The sequence below is a fragment of the Microcaecilia unicolor genome, chromosome 1 (genome assembly GCF_901765095.1).
Source record: "Microcaecilia unicolor chromosome 1, aMicUni1.1, whole genome shotgun sequence".
Taxonomy (NCBI): domain Eukaryota; kingdom Metazoa; phylum Chordata; class Amphibia; order Gymnophiona; family Siphonopidae; genus Microcaecilia; species Microcaecilia unicolor.
In genome coordinates this window covers 621,039,236-621,061,087 of record NC_044031.1, presented here as the reverse complement: position 1 = coordinate 621,061,087, position 21,852 = coordinate 621,039,236, and the positions used below count along the sequence as shown (strand labels likewise).

Genomic DNA, 21,852 nt, shown 5'->3' with positions numbered 1-21,852 from the left:
CCAGGCTCTGCATGCAGTGCAATACTGGAGAAATAGGAACAGAAATGCATTTCCTACTGCACTGTGCAAAATACAAAGATACATAAATACACATTTCCCCAAAGAAGAGAGAGAGAAAACCAAAGAACAAGCAGAAAAACTGTGTAATTCTTAACAGAAACAGCAGATACAGCAGCACAATATTTTATTCTGCCACCAGGCAAGAAATGTGACCTGATCAGGAACAATACGGACCAGTGCCAGAACCTGAGAACTGTCCTGTCTGTACCCTGGCGTTCTTTCCTTTCACAAGTTTAGTTATTACTCTGGCAGCACAAGGAAAAATAATCAGATGAAGACTCAAAGAGGGTGAGAGTAAAAGAACTGATTTTTTTTATAGCAGGAACAAGTGACACACAGAAATAATTTCTCTGGAGAGGGAGAAGAAATGATTCTGCTTTCCTAGGAAACAAGGAGGGGTTCAGTTCCTACTTCCTGCTCTGCAGCCTCCCTCCATTTCACCCACCACCAGCAGCCAAGCTCTTCCCAAATCTTCCCTCTCCTCCCCTTACCCAGCACAGAAATGGAAGGCAATGAGAGACCCTCTTATGGTGCTAAGAAGACCGCAAGGTCTGCACAACCCAACACCAGAGGCTTCTGTCCTCCATGAAGGGCGATCTGGTAACAGTCAAAGGATCTCATGGTGCATGTGGATTATGAAGGCAGCTGTAGCAGCTAACAGCCACCAAAAATACAACTCAAGTCTCTCTAGAACTAAGTACGCCGTAACTGGATAACCCATTACAGAAATTAGAGGGTGTCGTGCATGAGGTAATGGAGGCGTCCGAATGGTTGACATTCTGCTGCACAGAACAGAATTTATTTTCACAAATGAACAGCGGGCCACTTTCATAACAGCTATATCAGTAACACGGTTTACATGAGACGACAGACACCCTCCTCAGCGTGCACGCCTTACAACTCATTTTTCATGGACCAGGCAGTTTCCCCGCTGCTCCACTGTACTGACCACCCCACCTCATTCTGCTCTCAAGTGTGCAAAAACCTCAAGCTTTCTCTGTTAGTCATCAGCTGAGCCACCTCCTCCCCTCACATTCCATGTTCTGCATCCTGCAGTGCCACGTTGGCCCCCTCCTCCCACATGTCTTCAGAAAAGCCTCCTCTCAGACAGGCCATGTACCAGGCAGCTCAGAAGATGCCATCAGCACCTGGCATCCTGAGTCAGGCTGCACATAAAACCTCCATTTCCTGCCATGCTGCTGTCGGGAAGGCCATAACCATCAGCAGCTGGCACCGCCCAGCCACAAACTAAGGGCTGAAACCTATACACCAGCCAGTCTCACCAGTGACTGCTGTTTACTTGGCATACAACAGGGAAGGAAGGGGCCTGGGCAGGGAGGAAAGAAACAGCAGTCTGCCATATTGTGCCCAACTAGCAGGGGCTCAGGGGAGAGTCCACACCTCCATTGTTGGCAACAGACTTTAACACCAGAAAACACTTTTCAGTACTTGATACTAAAGGGGCACTCACACCCATCACTACTGAATAGAGACACCAGGGGGCCCTATCAAAGTCACTACTGAGCTGAGACATATGGGGGGGGGAATGAGGGGATTTAACAGTCACTACAGAGCTAATGGAACACAGACGGTAGCAATCATTTCAACCACAAACATGCAGTAAGAAGGCAGGAAAGAAGTTGGAACTCAGCAAAAGCCTTCAGGGAGGCAAAATATTCCTCCATCACCAAGGAGACAGCCCAATTACCAACCACCACACAGCACTGAGAGACCGCTCACCACAGCACAATTACAGAGCACAAAGTACTAAGAGACTGCTCAACACTGAGACCGCTCAACACAGCACAGACTATGCAGCAGCAAAAGACTGAATCACCACAGAACAATTACCAGCCAAGAAGTACCAAGAGACTGCCCGACACAGCCCAGACTGTGCAGCACCGAGAGACCACTCACCGCAGCACACACTGCACAATACAAAGAGACTGAATCAACACAGCACAATTACCAACCACAAAGCATTAACAGACTTCTCACCACAGTCCAGACTGCACAGTTAGTGAGAACCCCTCACCATAGCCCAGCCTGTGAAACACTAAGAGACTGTTCACCACAGCACAACTACCAACCACACAGAACTGAGAGACCACGCACCACAGCACAGACTACAAAACACCAAGAAACCACCCACCACAACACAATTACCAACCACAGAGCACCAAGTGACTGCTCAACACAGCCCAGACTGCATAACACTGACAGACTGAACACCACAGCACAGCCTGTGCCGCACTGAGCGACTGCTCGCCAAAGGACAACCACTAACCACAAAGTACTGTGAGACCACAACACAGCCCAGACTGTACAACTCTGAGAGACCGCTCGCCAAAGCCCAGACTGCGTAGCACTGAGAGACTGCTCGCCACAGCTCTACCTGTATAGCACTGTGAGACTGCTTGCCACTGGACAACTACCAATCATAAATCACCAAGACACTGTTCACTAGATCCCAAACTGTGCAGCAGAGACTGTTCACCATAGCCCAGACTGCACAGCACTGAGAGATTGATCACCATAGCCATAGGACAACTACCAACCAGAAAGCACTGAGAGACCACTCAACACAGCCCAGACTGCACAGCACTGTACAATTACTGCTGATAGGGCAGATAGAGGATGATATCCAGTCGGACTCAACCCAACACGTTTAGAAATAACCATTTCTGTTGATGGCTCTCTCATTCTCCCTGTCTCCTCAGCTCGAAACCTTGGGGTCATCTTTGACTCTTCTCTCTCCTTCTCTGCTCATATCCAGCAGACCGCCAAGACCTGTTGTTTCTTTCTTTACAACATCCGTAAAATCCGCCCCTTTCTTTCCGAGCACTCTACCAAAACCCTCATCCACACCCTTGTCACCTCTCGTTTAGACTACTGCAATCTGCTTCTTGCTGGCCTCCCACTTAGTCACCTCTCCCCTCTCCAGTCGGTTCAAAACTCTGCTGCCCGTCTCATCTTCCGCCAGGGTCGCTTTACTCATACTACCCCTCTCCTCAAGACCCTTCACTGGCTCCCTATCCGTTTTCGCATCCTGTTCAAACTTCTTCTACTAACCTATAAATGTATTCACTCTGCTGCTCCCCAGTATCTCTCCACACTCGTCCTTCCCTACACCCCTTCCCGTGCACTCCGCTCCATGGATAAATCCTTATCATCTGTTCGCTTCTCCACTACTGCCAACTCCAGACTTCGCGCCTTCTGTCTCGCTGCACCCTACGCCTGGAATAAACTTCCTGAGCACCTACGTCTTGCCCCATCCTTGGCCACCTTTAAATCTAGACTGAAAGCCCACCTCTTTAACATTGCTTTTGACTCGTAACCACTTGTAACCACTCGCCTCCACCTACACTCCTCTCTTCCTTCCCGTTCACATTAATTGATTTGATTTGCTTACTTTATTTATTTTTTGTCTATTAGATTGTAAGCTCTTTGAGCAGGGACTGTCTTTCTTCTATGTTTGTGCAGCGCTGCGTATACCTTGTAGCGCTATAGAAATGCTAAATAGTAGTAGTAGTAGTAGTAGTAACCAGATTTTAGATTAATTTAATTCCAGTATTTCTATTCCGCTTCTATCCAAAGTGTTCCAAGCAGATCACAATGATATCCAAAGTGTTCCAAGCAGATCACAATGAGATAGAACACACTTTACAATATAATTAAATCACACACAGTAAAACATTAGTTCTGAACTACACAAACATGGACTAAGTTCATAAGCTCCAGAAGAATTTACAGCACAGATTTTATGAAAACCTCACAGAATCCTTCTCTGCCTGTAAAGGCCACAGTAAAGCAATTCCACTGGACTGCAGCCTGTATTGTACAGATTTTCAAAGCTACATTTAAAAGAAAAAGTACCTACTGCAGGGAGACATATTTAATAAAACTGGATCCATCTAATCAATGTAGCTGTGCCCACCAGATAAGCTAAGAGCTGCCCAAACTGAATGAATGAATGAGGCAAAAATCTAAAACCACAAACTTGCAAACGGGCTGCCCTTCCAAAATCCAGTTAGCCACCACATTTTGTGTGATTTGCAGGCGATGTAGTAATTTAGCAGCAGATAGACCTAAATATTAATACCCCTGTTTACTAAGCTGCACTAATGCAGACACAGCCCATTCACTGCCACATTGCTTAGTAAACGGGGGAGGAGGGGTAAATGTTGCAATAATCAATGATTGATACCATCATAGCCTGGATAATCTGTTGAAGACTGTCCTGTGAAAAATAAGCTTTTAATCTATCTAATAAATCACTGGTGTTGAATATAAGCAGTTAAAAATAACCAGTTTGAGGCTGCTTTTAATTCCTAACTCCTATTCATTTGTTCAGTACCCATGTCTGTTTTATCATTCCCACCTTAAGTAATTCCCTTATCTGTCCTGATTAGATTGTAAGCTCTGTAGTACAGGGACTGTCTCTTACATGTTCAGTGTACAGCGCTGCGTACTTCTAGTAGCACTACAGAAGTGATAAGTAGTAGTAGTAGTTAACTGTGGACAGGGACAGGTACTTGTCAAGACCAGACTTAAATCAGTTACTGTTGAATAAACTCCCCCCCCCCCCCCCCCACCTCCCTGGACAAAAGTTAAGTGGTCAGAAGAGCAGGAAATTCAAATTTTGGAACTGGTCTGGTGAATTCCTGAAATTATCCAGAAAAATCTTTTGAAAATCCATCTCTGTGTGAGCATGTAATTGAATTGGAAGACAGTGTTAGTTTAGAAGGAGAGGATGGAGGATAGCAGGAAGCCCACAGAGAACAGGTGGACGGGCCAGAGAGGTTAAACAGGCAGCTGGTGCCCTAGTGGAGAAAAACAGAGTTTAGTGGGGTGAGGCACAAGCACAGATCTTTGGTAGATTACAGAGACCTGAAGAAAAAGGCTTTGAAATGCAGGCAGAAAGTCAAGGCGGGGTTGAGACACAACACCCTGCAAACTGAAGGGGAGAAGAGTTTATAGAAAAAAAAAATCCAAGAGGAGGATACAGAAAATTAGAGCATGGCAGAAGAGGGGGCAGAAGTGGTACAGCAGGGTCAGCCGCAATCCCACAGCTCTCCTCCTTCCTCCCCAGTAACCCACCACATGCCACTGCAGGGGCCCTTTGGCACAGCTGCTGGTGACTTATGTGTGCCCCAGTCCATTTCTGGCTCCCTCTGACCCCGGTGTGCAATGGCCCACCTGCTCTTTCAGTAATGTACTCAGGCGATTGACTACTGTATCCAATTACCAGCTAGCCTACACACTGAGTTCCTCATAGCAAACTGGGGAATGGGGCCCCGGGAATCAGGCTGGAAGTGTAACAAGCTATGGTATATGCAATGATTCCATATCTGGTTCTGGGGTAGGAAGAGGCAGGGCTTTTTTTTTTCAGGGGTACTGAGTACCGGCACCTTTTCAATGTCTGCTAAAATTGACTCATGGTCCCCAGGTACTAATGAAATAGCCCAAGCTCTGTGCACCAATTTTCTTTTTTATAGATTCTCTATGGTTGTTTGCAGGGGGCCTGGCTATTGTGGGGCGGGTCTCTCAGTGATCAGCCTACCCCTGAAGGATGGCCTGGCATTTGAGTACCCGCACCTCTTTTGCATAAGGAGGGGGTAATGCTGGGGAGAAGAGCTTCAATCCTACAAAGATTTTTTGTGGAATCTGCCATCTCCTCAAGCTATCAGTAAGCACGGTCACTAGGGTCAGGAAAATCTACGGTCAGATTTAACCAGATAGGAAGGCTCACATCCAGTTAAATTCCACTGGCCAGCTCTGCCACGAACTCTCTAGTTAGTGCAAGGGTGGTCAGGGGGTGGAGTCTGGGCAGCTGAGACTTACCCAGTTAGTGGTGATCTTTAATCTGCTAACCAGGTAACTGCCCAGATAAACTTAGGACAGCAAAAAAGCCGTCCTAACTTTATTTCCCAATTATCAGAGTAGCAGTGTGAATATATACAGTGGGGGAAATAAGTATTTGATCCCTTGCTGATTTTGTAAGTGTGCCCACTGACAAAGACATGAGCAGCCCATAATTGAAGGGTAGGTTATTGGTAACAGTGAGAGATAGCACATCACAAATTAAATCCGGAAAATCACATTTTGGAAAGTATATGAATTTATTTGCATTCTGCAGAGGGAAATAAGTATTTGATCCCCCACCAACCAGTAAGAGATCTGGCCCCTACAGACCAGGTAGATGCTCCAAATCAACTCGTTACCTGCATGACAGACAGCTGTCGGCAATGGTCACCTGTATGAAAGACACCTGTCCACAGACTCAGTGAATCAGTCAGACTCTAACCTCTACAAAATGGCCAAGAGCAAGGAGCTGTCTAAGGATGTCAGGGACAAGATCATACACCTGCACAAGGCTGGAATGGGCTACAAAACCATCAGTAAGACGCTGGGCGAGAAGGAGACAACTGTTGGTGCCATAGTAAGAAAATGGAAGAAGTACAAAATGACTGTCAATCGACAAAGATCTGGGGCTCCACGCAAAATCTCACCTCGTGGGGTATCCTTGATCATGAGGAAGGTTAGAAATCAGCCTACAACTACAAGGGGGGAACTTGTCAATGATCTCAAGGCAGCTGGGACCACTGTCACCACGAAAACCATTGGTAACACATTACGACATAACGGATTGCAATCCTGCAGTGCCCGCAAGGTCCCCCTGCTCCGGAAGGCACATGTGACGGCCCGTCTGAAGTTTGCCAGTGAACACCTGGATGATGCCGAGAGTGATTGGGAGAAGGTGCTATGGTCAGATGAGACAAAAATTGAGCTCTTTGGCATGAACTCAACTCGCCGTGTTTGGAGGAAGAGAAATGCTGCCTATGACCCAAAGAACACCGTCCCCACTGTCAAGCATGGAGGTGGAAATGTTATGTTTTGGGGGTGTTTCTCTGCTAAGGGCACAGGACTACTTCACCGCATCAATGGGAGAATGGATGGGGCCATGTACCGTACAATTCTGAGTGACAACCTCCTTCCCTCCACCAGGGCCTTAAAAATGGGTCGTGGCTGGGTCTTCCAGCACGACAATGACCCAAAACATACAGCCAAGGCAACAAAGGAGTGGCTCAGGAAGAAGCACATTAGGGTCATGGAGTGGCCTAGCCAGTCACCAGACCTTAATCCCATTGAAAACTTATGGAGGGAGCTGAAGCTGCGAGTTGCCAAGCGACAGCCCAGAACTCTTAATGATTTAGAGATGATCTGCAAAGAGGAGTGGACCAAAATTCCTCCTGACATGTGTGCAAACCTCATCATCAACTACAGAAGACGTCTGACCGCTGTGCTTGCCAACAAGGGTTTTGCCACCAAGTATTAGGTCTTGTTTGCCAGAGGGATCAAATACTTATTTCCCTCTGCAGAATGCAAATAAATTCATATACTTTCCACAATGTGATTTTCCGGATTTAATTTGTGATGTGCTATCTCTCACTGTTACCAATAACCTACCCTTCAATTATGGGCTGCTCATGTCTTTGTCAGTGGGCACACTTACAAAATCAGCAAGGGATCAAATACTTATTTCCCCCACTGTAACTTCCCGCAGCCACCAATGACTTGGATAATTTATTTATTTATTTGTACCCCGCGCTTTCCCACACATGGCAGGCTCAATGCTGCTTACATAGTAACAATATAAAGAATTACAAAGTCGTAAGAAGAATATACAGTTTGTGGTAAACACAAAATTAATGGGGCTAACGGATAAGTAAGTTAAACATAGGAGGAATTGGGGTTAGAAGGAAATGAGCGTTGGGAGGCAGGCGTAGAAAGATGGAGAGGAATGGATATGGGGTAGCAATGGGTTTTAATGGGAAACATGGTCGATTTATAACTGTTGTCAATAAGAATCATGTGGGCAAGTTTTGGTTAGGTTGAATCGTTAGGGTAGGCTATCTTGAAGAGGTGGGTCTTCAGTGCTTTTCTGAAGGGCAAATGGCCGTTAATGGTACGGATAGGTCTTGGTAGAGCATCAGTGACAATGCCCAGATTAGACTCAACTTAAATATTTGGGTCAAAGTCTACAGAGGTGCTTCTTCCACAGGCAATCGCTGACTGCCTCTGGCTCAATACTGGCCCTTTAGGGGGTGTTTATTGACACTGCTTCTACTGCTCCATACCCCCATCCTGTGCTGTCCCTCAATGCCCAACTTCTGAGCCCACCAGCAAAGATTCAGGCCTAAGATCAAGGTAACATCCACTGGGCTCCAGCCGTTATCACCACAGTCAGGAGCTTTCAGGCTGGCAGCTTTGGGAAAATCACATTTCGGAGAGGCTTTACACCACCTATAGAGGAGAGCAAGATATGCCCACTTTTAGTCCAATGAAAGCATAACCAAGATGATATGCAAGTGCGGTGGGAAGAGGCAGGAGGCCAGATCACTGGAGCATTTGTGAAGCAGCAAGGGTAAACAAAAAAGAGCAAAGGACTCAGAAAGGTGAGGAGTCAGGAGCGCAGGCTGTGGAACCGGTTAGACAGGTAGAAAGAAAGCAATCTAGGGCCAGAACAGAAAACCCAGGAGAGAAGAGGAAAGGTGGAGAGGAATCAGCCAGACAGGTTCTCAGGAGATGGACAAAGCCAGAGCGAGCATCGTCTGAGAACTGTATGTGCCTGACCCACTCATAGATTTCAGAAATCAAAAGATGTAACAAGACAATTGCTCAGCATAGCACAGCCTGTGAGTATGGCAGGATTACTGCTCAGCACAGCACAGGCTTCCCATCAGGGCCCAGGTCAGACAAAACAGAACACCACAGGCTTCCCACCAGGGCCCAGGCCACACATGAAAGACTAGCACAGGCTTCACTCCATGGCACAGGCCACGCATAACAGAATGGCACAAGCTTCCCACCACAACACAGGAAAGGCAACCCATGGTGGCACAGTCTGAGTACAAAATTCTTACAGAAGCCCTATATCTCTGACTTATAGAAAGAGTCCTCCAGTGGAGGGAGTTGAGTCTCCTAGTCTCTTTTCTTTTTCTTCTATTGCCATCCCCTCCTCCCCTCACATTCCCCCTTCTCCCTCTCTCTGAACAGCAGCTGCTGGATCTTTTCTTCCTCCACCCTTCATAACCAGGGCTAGGATTATGGGGTGAGCTCATCAACCAGCGCATCATCTTACAGCTAAGAAAAGATGTCTCGTGACCAGGCCTCATGCACTTATGTCAGCCATACAGAAAAGGGTTTCCTAACTCTAGATGGAAGCAGAGCCTGAGATGGGATAGTTAAATCAGGCCTTCAGGAATTATCAGTGTGTAATCTCAGGAGACCTCATGAAGCCCTCTTCAAAATGCTAATCTAGAAAGGAGAATACTCCTAACTAGGGAGCTATAGCATGTCCTAGTTATGGAAGGCAGTACCACCAGGAGTACATCTTCTCTAACTCCATGTTGGTATACTGGGGGATGTGAGTGTGTCCTGGCTCTGAAGGCCAACACCTCCAACAGGGTGCTGGGAGATAGAGAATGTTCCAATTATAAAAGCCAGCACAATGTCTCTTACACCTATTGGATACAATAGTTAAATGAACTGTACATAACTGAACATATGGAGAAAGATCCCAAAGAGAGTGAGGCAACTGTAACCCAACTGAAGACAAGGAGAGAGACCCCACTGAGCCACATGTAACCCAACCCAACACAAGAAAAGAGAACCTAGAGTCTGAACCACATGATACCCAAACCAATGCAAGGAGAGGGAACCCAAAGAGAATGAAAAACATGTAACTTGTGTTTACTGGCAAAAAACAGTGAAGAAGGTGGTGCTAAAACAACTTATTGATCATATGGAGACCATCAAGGTGCTGAATCCATCAAGTAGGGTATAAGGGAGGCCACAGTATTGAGACAGTATTAGAGGCATTCCTTAACAAGATTCCATGCAATCTTGGGTAGAGGAGTGTGGTAGCCCATTATAAACCATAAAGCTGTATGTCTCTGTTGATCACCCCACCCCTCACCTATCCACACCCATCCTGTTAGAGTATCAATGATATGCTTTGATGTTCCCATGCACACCTCCTACCCACCCCCACCCTCCCACCCTGTCAGACTGTCATAGTAATGCTTGAATGTTTTCACTTATATACACTGTCAGCTAGCACATTTGCTTATTTCCGATCTGAGGAAGAAGGGCAACCTTCGAAAGCTAATCAAGAAATGTATTAAGTTATGTCCAATAAAAAAAGTATCATCTTATTTTCTTTTCCATGTTTTATTTTGTTTGATTTCTATTGATAACCATGCAATCTTGGAAGAGGATTATATGTGTATTGGCAGTCTCGCTAGATCTGACTGCCACATTTGATTTGCTTGACCACTGGCTTCTGAGGTCTAGTTTACACTCAATAGGAATTCAAATGGTTTGTTTCTTTTTTAACTGGTCAATTTTTCTAAAAGGTGGATAGCAGTGGGATATCGTCAGCCTGTCTTCTGATATGCAAGGTGCCACTAGGTTCCACTTTGTCTCCCATGCTTTCTGATATTTTCTTGGAACCATTAGTCACCATTTTTCAGAGATTTGGGATAAGTGTATTTGTGTATGCAGAGGATATTCTTTTAATTCACTATACCTCAGTGGTTAATCCAGATCTTATGTCACTACAATATTGCCTTGGTGCAATATCAATGTGGTTTATGGATCATCATCTAGTCCTTAATGTAGGCAAAACTACAGCATGCTAGCTCTCTGGTCATCTGGAATGTCCTTTGCTGACTCCAATTTGATTTGATCATCCGGTGTCAGTTCTTGATTGTTTCAAGTATTTGGGTGTGACCATTGACTTTCGGTTGTCTTTTAAGCACCAGATTTACAGCATGGTGAAAAAGGAGTATTTGGTGTTTTATTCTATCAGAGACTACTTTGACGAGGCTATGTTACATACTATATTTCCTGCTTTATTGATTTCTTGTGTGAATTACAGCAATGTGGGTTATGCAAGAATTTGCTAATATGCTCAGAGATGTTTACAGACACTGCAAAATGCTGCAATTCATCTTTTGACTGGGACACTTAGATCTGATGAAGTGACTCCATTGTTTGTCCATTTTCATTGGCTTCCGACCCATCATAGGATACAATTTAAGGTACTTGCTCTCATTCATAAAGCTTTGTATGATGAAGTTCTGCCATATTTGGCAGCTTTAATTAGTCCATATATGCCCGGGAGATCTCGTAGATCTGTGGCTGCCTATAGGTTGCAATTCCTGCCACTGCTGCAACTCTCCTGGTAGCAATCCGGGATAATGCTTTCTTTTGGCTTGCCCCCCGCACTTTGGAATCAGCTTCCATTTTCTTATCTGGGCAGAAATTTGTTGCAAAAAATTAAAATGCTGTTGAAAACTCATCTGTTTACTAAGGCTTTGGGAGATGCAGCTTTGGGTCCCTCTTGAGACTTGATGGGGGGGTTTTTTTTGTGCTTTTCTATTCATTCTGGAGTTTTTTTCTGTTTACTTTGTTTGTTGCTAACTCCCTCAATGATAAATGATAAAGTCAAGCCAACACAAGAAGAGAGATCCTACAGAGAATGAGCCACACAGCACCCAAGAAAAGAGATCCCACAGACAGTGGCGAACCTAGGTCAGCTGCCACCCGGGGCGGATCGCCACTGCGCACCCCCCTCCCCGGCGCATCAAGCCCCCCCCCCCCCCCGGGTGCATTCTTGGCTACTGGAGGGTGCAGAGAGCAGCCACACGCCTGTCGGCTCCACTAGCTCCCTGCTCCCTCTGCCCCGGAACAGGAAGTAACCTGTTCCAAGGCAGAGGGAGCAGGGAACCAGCGGAGCCGACAGGCGCGCGGCTGCTCTCTGCACCCTCCAGCAGTGTGCACCCGGGGCGCACCACCCCCACCGCCCCGCCCTTCCTACTCCACTGCCTACAGAGAATGAGCCACACAGCACCCAACACAACACAAGAAGAGAGATTTCAAACAGACTGAACAACATATAACCAATCACAAGGACACAGATCTCACAGAGACTAAAGCCTCCTTTTAGTAAGGTGTGCTAATGGATTTAGCATGCATTAAGGGCCTCTTTTACAAAGCCGCACTAGCAATTCCTACGCGGTACCATATTTCTACAAAGCCTATTCAATTCCTATGGGCTTCCTCTCATTTGCAGCACGGAAATCGCTAACGCAGCTTTGCAAAAGAAGCCCTAAGTACCTTGCAAAAATCACAAAAACACAGTCAATCCCACAATGATATATATATATATATATATATATATATATATATATATCAGATACCTAGGGAACTGTATTATCATATCTGAATGTCTTATTATCCAAACAACAAACTGAAAAAACTTTGTTTTAAAAGGGAACAAAGGGGAATTCAGTATAGGCTGTATCCACAGCCGAGCTTAATCTCAGTGAGTTTAGCCAAAAATTCAGCTCACTTAAAAAACTCTATACATTATTGGATACTGGATTTATTTATGTTTATTTCTCAATAGTTATCCCCTGGATCTGAGTCAGAAAGTGCAGCTGGATAATAAGTTATAAAGACAAAAATGAAGATATGAGAAGGAGAGATCTGATGCTGAACATCTAATAACATCATTGAGAATACAGATAAGTTTCAATGTTTTAAGAGACTTGTGTGGTGATTATCTTGGACAATATTGGGACTTATATACAAGGAAGCCTGATGTGCAATGACAGATGCCAGTGGCTGAGAATGTGGTTATCACATTAAAAGTAGTCACATATGTTTCTCAGCCTTTTTTTAACATATTTGTAAGTTTTGAGATAATATTCTAGTTCACAATTTTGTAGTGTAAAAATATATTAAGTAATTTTATTCCCTTACAATTTTTGTACATGATTTTATATATCACATTGTTTGTATGCTTGACATTCTGATTTATGTATTACTTGTATTTATTGTTATTTTTTGCAATTTTATTATGTATACAACTTTTGTACCCTTTCTGCTCATTATTGGTAGAACAGGCCTAAATACATATTAAATAAATAAATATTTATTGTGCTCATCTATATCAAGAGACCATTTGACACGTGGAGGGACATTTTCGAAAGGAGGTCCAAGTCACAATTAGGACATCCTGCACATAATGTCCAAGGAATAGTTCTTCTCACAGCCATTTTCAAACAGGAAATATGTTGGGGTTTCCTGTACAAAAATACTTGAGAACATCCAAAATAAACAGCCATTTTACAAACTGAAATGTCCAAATTATGAACGCCAAATGGCCACATAGATGTCCCTGCAGAGCAGAGGGGCAGCCCTAGTAGTGCAGCGGACTGTAAACCATGGCACCCAGGTTCATGTCTCTTATTTTAAATGGTGAGCCCTCCAGGAACAGGGAAATACCTACTGTACACCACCTCAATAGCCTTCAGGCTTGCAGGTGTCATAAATATTTCGGTACAGTAGGTACAGTTCAAACTTCTCTTACTGACCTTTAAATGCATCCATTCTGCAGCCCCCATTACCTCTCCACTCTCATCTCTCCCTACATTCCTCCCCGTAATCTCCACTCGCTGGACAAATCTCTCTTGTCGTCCCCCTTCTCCTCCACTGCTAATTCCAGGCTTCGCTCCTTTTCCCTCGCAGCACCTTATGCCTGGAATGGACTTCCTGAGCCTGTACGCCTAGCTCCATCTCTACCTGTTTTCAAATCTATGCTGAAAACCCACCTTTTCTGGGTGCAAGTGTGTGTGTGAGAGAGAGAGTGTGTGTGTGAGAATGAGTGTGTGCGAGTGTGTATGTGAGACACAGTGACTGTGAGAGAGAGTGTGTTTCACACAGATACACTGTGTGAGAGAGAGTGTGTGTGACACAGAGTGTGAAAGACTATGTGTGCGATACACAGACTGTCTGTGAGACCGAGAGTGTGTGAGAGTGACTGTGTGACACATAGAGAGTGAATGTGATACAGTGTGAGACATAGTGTGAGAGACTGTATGAGAGTGAGAGAGAGAAAGACAGTGACTGTGAGAGAGTGTGTGTATGTGACAGAGATACCTCTCCCCTCCCTCTGTGGTCTCAGCACCCCCTCCTCCCCCCTCTGGTCTCAGGATCCCCTCCCCCCTCTCAGGACCCTCTCCCCCTCTCTGCGTTCCCCTCCCCAGTTGTGTGAGGACCCCCTGCCTTTCCCCCCCTCTGCGTGGTTGGCGGCACCGTGCGAGTGTGTGTGTGTGACAGAGAGTGAGACTGGGTGTGAGTGTGTCTGTGAGAGAGAGAGTGTGTGTGATTGTCCTGTGTCCCCTGCCCCCTCCAGCCACCTAGCGATTCTCCTCTCTCCTCTGGCCCCCCTCCATCCACCCAGCGATTCTCGTCTCCCCTGCCCCCCTCCAGCCACCCAGCTATTGTCCTGTCTCTCCTGCCCCCCTCCAGCCATGCAGTGATTCTCCTGTATCCCTTGGCCCCCCTCGAGCCATGCAGTGATTCTCCTCTCTCCCCTGCCTCCCCATCCAGCCACCCAGCAACTATGCTCTCTCCCCTGCCTCCCCCTCCAGCCACCCAGCGATTGTGCTCTGTGCCCTGTCCTCCCTCTCAGCGATTGTCGTGTGTCCTGTGCCCCCCCTGTAGGCACCCCGCGATTCTCCTCTGTCCTCTGCCCTCCCCTCCTCCAGCCACCCAGTCGAAGTGGCGGCGTTCTTAAAAGCCCTGGCCGCCCACGGAGTCAGCTTGCCTTGAGAACGGAGCGTCAGTCAGTCCTCCTGCATTTTTCGTACTCGCCCTCAACGTCATAACGTTTTGACGCGAAGGCGGGGCATAGAGAGATGTGACACCATAACAGACTTACAAACCTGAAGCCACGGAGTCAGCTTCAGAACGTTGGAGGTGCATTTTATTATAGCAGATTTGTACCCCGCGCTTTCCCACTCAAAGCAGGTTCAATGCGGCTTATATAGTAATAGGGATTACAAAGTATTGATAGAGAAAATATAAGTTAAGTATAACAGAATAATAAAAGAGATAGGTAGGTAGAGATGGGCAAGGGTGAAGGGAGTAGGATAGGTATGAGCAAGGGTAGGTGAGCATTGGAGGAGGGGTAGAGGTGGTGGGAGGGGGTTGGGAAAACACTGTCATTGTTTCCTGGATATGTGTTGGGTACATAGGATTAGTCTGGGTCATTTGGTATGACAACAGTGGACACCCAAATCTAAAGGTTTTTGCTTACAGAGATCCCGAGTCCCTGCCCGCAGGAGCAGGCAAGATGGCGCAGTCACGGCCTGACTCGCTGACCCCATTGCAGTTCATTCTTCTCAATCCTCTACTGAGCCGACAGCTTCCCCTCTGGGAGAAATGCGTGAGTGGATGATGGAGATTAAATCTAATATTACAGCTCTCCATACGGAGTTTGCGACCTTGGTGGCCAATTTAAAGGGGGAGATTTCTGAACTTGGACACCACGTGGAGGACCTGGAGGGAGGCCTGGACGAACATGCAGACACCATTGCGACGTTGGAGAATAAGCTGCAAGTCTCCACATCCATTGAAGCTTTTCTTGCAGATAAGGTGGAAGACATGGAGAATCACAGCAAAATGCTGTAATCTTCGCTTTCGCGGCCTCCCAGAGACACTGGAATATAAAAATTGTGACGAAACTGTGCAAAAATGGGTAAGCTCCTTATTATCAGAGAATTCTCAGCCGTGAGATCCCTCATCCATAAAAATTGAGCGGGCACATAGAGCACTGGGCAGACTGTGGGTGACTATAGCCTGCAGTGGCGTACCTAGGGTATTTGACACCCAGGGCAGATAATTTTTAACACCTCACCTCCAAAATCCAGTACTAGGCATACTGAGAATACAAAACACTCAGGACCTACAGAGCAATTCTACTATACTATAATCAGTAATTTCTACGAGTCACACAAGGGTGTACCTAGGAAAAGGAAGCATCTTAAACACTGCAGTGAGCACCAGAACATCAATTCTACTACTACTACTACTACTTACTACTACTTAACATTTCTAGAGCGCTACTAGGGTTACGCAGCGCTGTACAATTTAACAAAGAGAGACAGTCCCTGCTCAAAGAGCTTACAATCTAATAGACAAGTGAATGGTCGGTCCGATAGGGGCAGTCAAATTGGGGCAGTCTGGATTCACTGAATGGTAAGGGTTAGGTGCCGAACGCAGCATATTCTGTAAAACTAAACTCTCTTTCTCAGCCAAGCTTGGCTCCTTTGTCTACCTGCTAGCATTTCCTGGTCATTCTTACTATCTCTGTCCTGAGAGGTCAGCCAGGTATGACCTTTGCTTCCAATCGAAGGCTGTCCTCCGGGACCACCCTTGCAACCTGATGGCAGGCTCTGTCCCCATTGGTCTATTTGCCCCCTCCTCCCTGGGCCTGTGTGAGCCCTTCTTGGCCTCTCTCTCTCTCCCCCCATGAGGCATTCTCCATCTTGCTTCAGACAGCATTTGTCCTGCTGAACTCCTTGCAACGAACTTTTTTTTTTTTTTTTTTTATCTTCCTAATGAGATATTGCACTCTCCAGTTACCCAGCTCTGAGCTACTTCTACCTGTTCAACTATTTTCTCATCTCTGCAATAAAGCTGCCTCTTTTCAGATTTCTACCTCCAACCACTGATACAGCTCTCAGAATTACGGAGTCTCTGTGCCCTGGGGCAACACTTCTGAACATATGACTGTGAGTAAATTATCTGTGTTTATTCAATAAAGGAAACTTCAGAAAATAAAAGAGACTTCAGGTGTGTGCTGGTGTGCCAAGGTTATACTTCAAGATATTGAGACTTTACAGTTAACAAGTCTTAAGAGACTTGACAGATCCTGCACAGTCAATGCCAATAGAAAGCCATGTCTTTTTCACAGACACAGATACACCCTAATCCACTATAGAATAAGTAACCACAAAATAAAAATAGAACTATTTAGACCAAAAAATAAACTGAACTCCCAAGAAGCCAGATTCTGCATACAAAGAAACACCACAGAAACAGAAAATGTCCCCTAGTACTTTGCAAAATATAAAAGCAGATTTAAATTTAAAAAAAGAAAACTAAAAATAACAAATCACCACTTTACAAATTAACAAATAGAAATAAAACAAATATAGAAAGTAATACAATTTTATTGGACTAATACATTTATCTTTCAGAGGCCAAAACTTCCTTCCTCAGGTCAATACAGTATAGTGCTGTTACAGTATACTATCCTGGCCTGAGGAAGGGGGTTTTGGTTTTCAAAAGTTAGTCAAAATGTATTAAAATTAGTCCAATAAAGAGATCACCTTATTTCTGTTTTCTATTTATAAACATTTATTAACACAGCTACAATACTACTTTATCCTAAAGCAGAAAAAGAAAACAAATTTATTAACAGTTTGTTCTCTCGGGTTTCTGCTTTCCTGATCTTCTCTTCACTCTCTCCCATCCAGCATTTGTATTCTCTTTCCCTGCCATCCAGTGTCTGCCCTCTCTCTCTCTGCCCCCTCCACCCAGCTCATTTGCTGCTCCTTCCACCCACCATCTGCTCTCTCCCTTCCATCCAATGTCTGCCTTCTATCTCTGCCCCTTCCGTCCACCATCTATCCCTGTCTGCCCTCTCTCTCCCCCCCCCCTTCCAACCACCGTCTACTCTCTTTCTCTCCCTTCCATGCAGGGTCTGCCCTCTCTCTCTCTCTGCTCCTATCCACCATCTGCCCTTTCTTTCCCTTCCATCCAGTGTTTATCCTCTCTTTCTGTCCCTTCCATCCACCATCTGCCTTTTCTCTCTCATCCATCCAGGGTTTACCCTCCCTTTCTCTTCCTTCCGTCCAGGATCTGTCCTCTCTCTCTCTCTGCACCCTCTTTTCAGCCCCCAGTTCTAGCCCCATTATCCCACCTGCCCCTAGTTCCAGTCCCACCCCAATTCCCCCACCTGCACCCCTTTTCAGCCCCCAGTTCCAGCCCCATTATCCCACCAGTCCCCAGTTTCCGCTCCTAATTTCAACCCCAACCCTTTTCTCCCACCAGTCCCGAGTTTCAACCTCAGCCCCTTTCTTCCTGTCCCCTTTTCAACCCCCAGTCCCTGCCCCTTTTCAGCCCCAAGTTCCAGTCCCCTTCATCCACCTGCCTGCATTACAGCCCCCTTTTCTGCCCCAGCCCCATTCTCCCATCTGCCCCCCCCTTTTACAGCTCCAGACCCATTCTCCCACCTGCCCCTGTCCCAGCCATAGCCCCATTCTCACACCTGCACCCTTCTCAGCCTCCAGTTCCCTTCTCCCATCTGAGCCCCCCCTTTCAATCCCCCATTCCACCCCTAGCCCCTATTTTAGCTATTAGTTTGAGATCCAGTCGCAGCCCCCCAGTACCCACTTGCCCACCCTCAGCTCCCTCAACAGCCCCCTTCTTGTTTCTGCCACCTGGCGCCCAGCATTTTTAAAATCTTTGAATCGGCAATGCAGCAGCTGTGAAAGAAGCAGGTTGCCTCGGGCTTTCCCTCACTGTGTTCCGTCCTCATGGAAATAGGAAGTTACATCAGAGAAGGGCAGGACACAGTGAGGGTAGGCCTGAGGTGACCTGCTTCTTTCAGATGCTGCAAGCTGGCGCGGCACTGCCAATTCAAAGATTTAAAAAATGCAGGGCACCAGGCAGCACAAACGAGAAGGGGGCTGTCAAGGGAGCTGAGGATGGGCAGGTAGAGACTGGGGACTGCGGAGGAGAGGAAACAGCAGGCTGAATAGAGGGACTGCAGCAACAGGAGCGGTGCACCCCTTTTTTATTTGCACCCGGGGTGGACCGCCTCAACCGCCCTGCCCCTGGGACACCACTGATAGCCCGTAACATTATAGTATGCTTTGCTGAATTTAAAATTAAGGAGGCAATCTTATCCAAGGCATGGAGCACATGGTTTGGGATACCTATACTATACAGATCTACCAAGACTTGGCAGCCGCTATTTTGAAGCGCCATAGTGAACTCAAACCTATCACACAGCGACTGCGAGAGAAGAATATCAAATATAAACGGCAACACCCTTTCGAGCTTGCCTTTTATTTTAAGGGCAAGAGTAAGCCCACTACTGAACAGAAACCTCAGGCAACTCCAATGCTTTCTGATCATCTGGTCAAGCCACGTGCTAAGTAGCAGCAGGTGTAAGGTGGGAAACGTTGATTGACCAGACAACACTCAGCAACTAAGATGCTTTCAAAGAGCCCAACCTGAGGGATAGCGGTTGCCTGTGAGGGATCCTATTCGATTTGGCTCCTATTTGTGGTGTGCCTTACCTTTTGTTTGGCAACTTGCCACATCAATGTTGGCGCCAACAAAGAGGAGCTCTTTGGAGTTTTTGTTTCTATTGATATTTGCTTCCTTGGTCTGTGTGATGGACCACTTCACTTCCTCCCTATACTAGCCTATGTGGCACAGGCCATGTTGGCTTTATTCTGGTGTGAGGGTTACGGGGATGGGTGGAGGAAACAATTTTAGGCTGTCACTTGTTCCTATTGGAGATATATATATATATATATATATATATATATATATATATATATTGTATATTCGTGTTAAAACTGTTCCTACATGTTGGACATAATATTGTTCAGTTTTGTAATTTTCTATGAGAGGTATCAGTTTTACGACCCTTAATGTTAAGGATCTTAATACTCCAACCAAGCGCCGCCTTCTATTCAAGGAGGCTACGTGTCTTTTGGTGGACATTTGCTTCATTCAGGAGACTCACCTATTGTGAAGGCATGAGCATCTGCTTTTGCAGGATAAATTTCCATTGCTATATTTGGCACCTAACACATCCCACAATAAGAAAACTAATGGGGTGGGAATATACTGATCTCCCACTGCTCTCATGCCAGATACATAAGGTGATCAGAGATGTGGCAGGTACATATGTTTTAGTTCTTTCAATTCAGCAAACTGTTTTCACATTGTTGAATGTCTATGGACCCAATATTAATCAAGGGGAATTTTATGATATATTCACCACTCTATTGTTGAAACATAGAGAGGGATGCTTGCTAATAGAGGGTGATTTCAATTTGAGTCTTAGTCCAGATTTGAATAACTCGGCCATCAACGTCCGGTATTCTCTGAGTGATAGACAGCGACTACAAAGCTTTCTTGCACACTGGGATCTGAAGGATCTTTGGTGACTTGTTCACCCCCCAGATAGGGACTGTATCTTCTACTCACATACTCATGGTACACATTGACCTCTGGCTGGGCGACTCTATTTTCCAATCTCATATACGGGCTTTGTCTATCCACACGCACACATGGTCCAACCATGTGCCCCTTACTTTGAACTTAACCATACTTATATTACAGCCCAGGCTGAGCCAATGGAAGTTCAATGATTCCTTTTTGTCTCAACCTAAATATGTTGAACAGCTTGAGAAAGATTTCGTGGAATACCTAGACATTAATAATACCCTGAAATGATTTTTGTTATTCTTTGGGAAGGCATAAAAGTGGTGATGTGCGGAAAGATTATCTCCCTGAAAGCACCTGAAAAAAAAAGCAGAAAGCTGCTCAGGAAGAGAGGTTACAGGATATGGTACAGAAAAGAGGGAAGCCCAAGCGTAGATCGGCGTCACCATGAGGCAAGGGTGTGGCTTCAGGATTTGGAGTTAGCAGATATCAATGAAGGGCTGCAGCGTACCAGGCAAATGTACTTTGAGTTTGGGAATCAGGCCAGTCATCTGCTGGCTCATCAGTTACACAAGCAGCGCCTTTGAAATTATGTCCCACAAATTAAGAACCCAGATGGAGAGGTATGCTTCTCCATGGCTGATATCCACTCTGAATTTGTGCAGTTCTGTTCCCACCTTTATATACCTAAGGCTGCACCGCCTTTGGAGGACATCGATTCTTATTTGCTTGATTCAGCAGATTGCCAAAACCTGTCGTTTCTTTCTCTATAACATCAGCAAAATCCGCCCCTTCCTCTCTGAGCATTCTACCAGAACCCTTATCCACACCCTTATCACCTCTCGCCTAGATTATTGCAACCTGCTTCTCACCGGCCTCCCACTTAGCCATCTCTCTCCTCTTCAATCAGTCCAAAACTCTGCTGCGCGACTCATTTTCCGCCAGAGTCGCTATGCTCACATTAGCCCTCAAGTCACTTCACTGGCTCCCTATCCGTTTCCACATTAAATTCAAACTTCTCTTACTGACCTATAAGTGCATTCACTCTGCCGTTCCCCAGTACCTCTCCACTCTTGTCTCTCCCTACACCCCCCTTCTGGTACTCCATTCTGTGGATAAATCTCTCTTGTCTGTCCCATTCTCCTCTACTACTAATTCCAGACTCCGTTCCTTTTATCTTGCTGCACCTCACGCCTGGAATAGACTTCCCGAGCCTGTACATCTAGCCCCGTCTTTGGCCGTTTTCAAATCCAGGCTAAAAGCCCACCTATTTATCACTGCTTTTGACTCCTAACCACTACTCACTTGCCCTGTACCCTTTTATCCCCACCTCTTTAATTCCCTTACCTCTTAGTTGTTCTGTCTGTTTGCCTGTCCTATTTAGATTGTGAGCTCTTTGAGCAGGAACTGTCTTTTCATGTATGGTGTACAGCGTTGCGTATGCCTTGTAGCGCTATAGAAGTGATACATAGCAGCAGTAGTAGTAGTATGTCCCATTACCCAGCCATACAGACACTGAGGCAGATTCCTTGTCTAAGCCTATTGAGGTAGAGGAAACTCTTTGGGCTATTAAGAATTTGCCCTATGGAAAAGCCCCAGATAAAGATGGATACACAAATAAGTTTTATAAATGGTATAAAAAATATATAGCCCCTTTATTGATCAAAGTATTTAATTCCATCA

The 21,852-nt window shown here is 45.8% G+C and overlaps 1 long non-coding RNA gene across 1 annotated transcript in view; it reads left to right on the top strand.

The window, feature by feature from the left end:
• Nucleotides 1-21,852, top strand: part of LOC115481285 — a 49,050-nt gene that overhangs the window by 7,757 nt on the left and 19,441 nt on the right. Inside the window, exon 2 of the long non-coding RNA XR_003943945.1 lies at nucleotides 8,808-8,814. This is a non-coding gene — a long non-coding RNA (uncharacterized LOC115481285). The remainder of the gene's footprint in view (nucleotides 1-8,807; nucleotides 8,815-21,852) is intronic.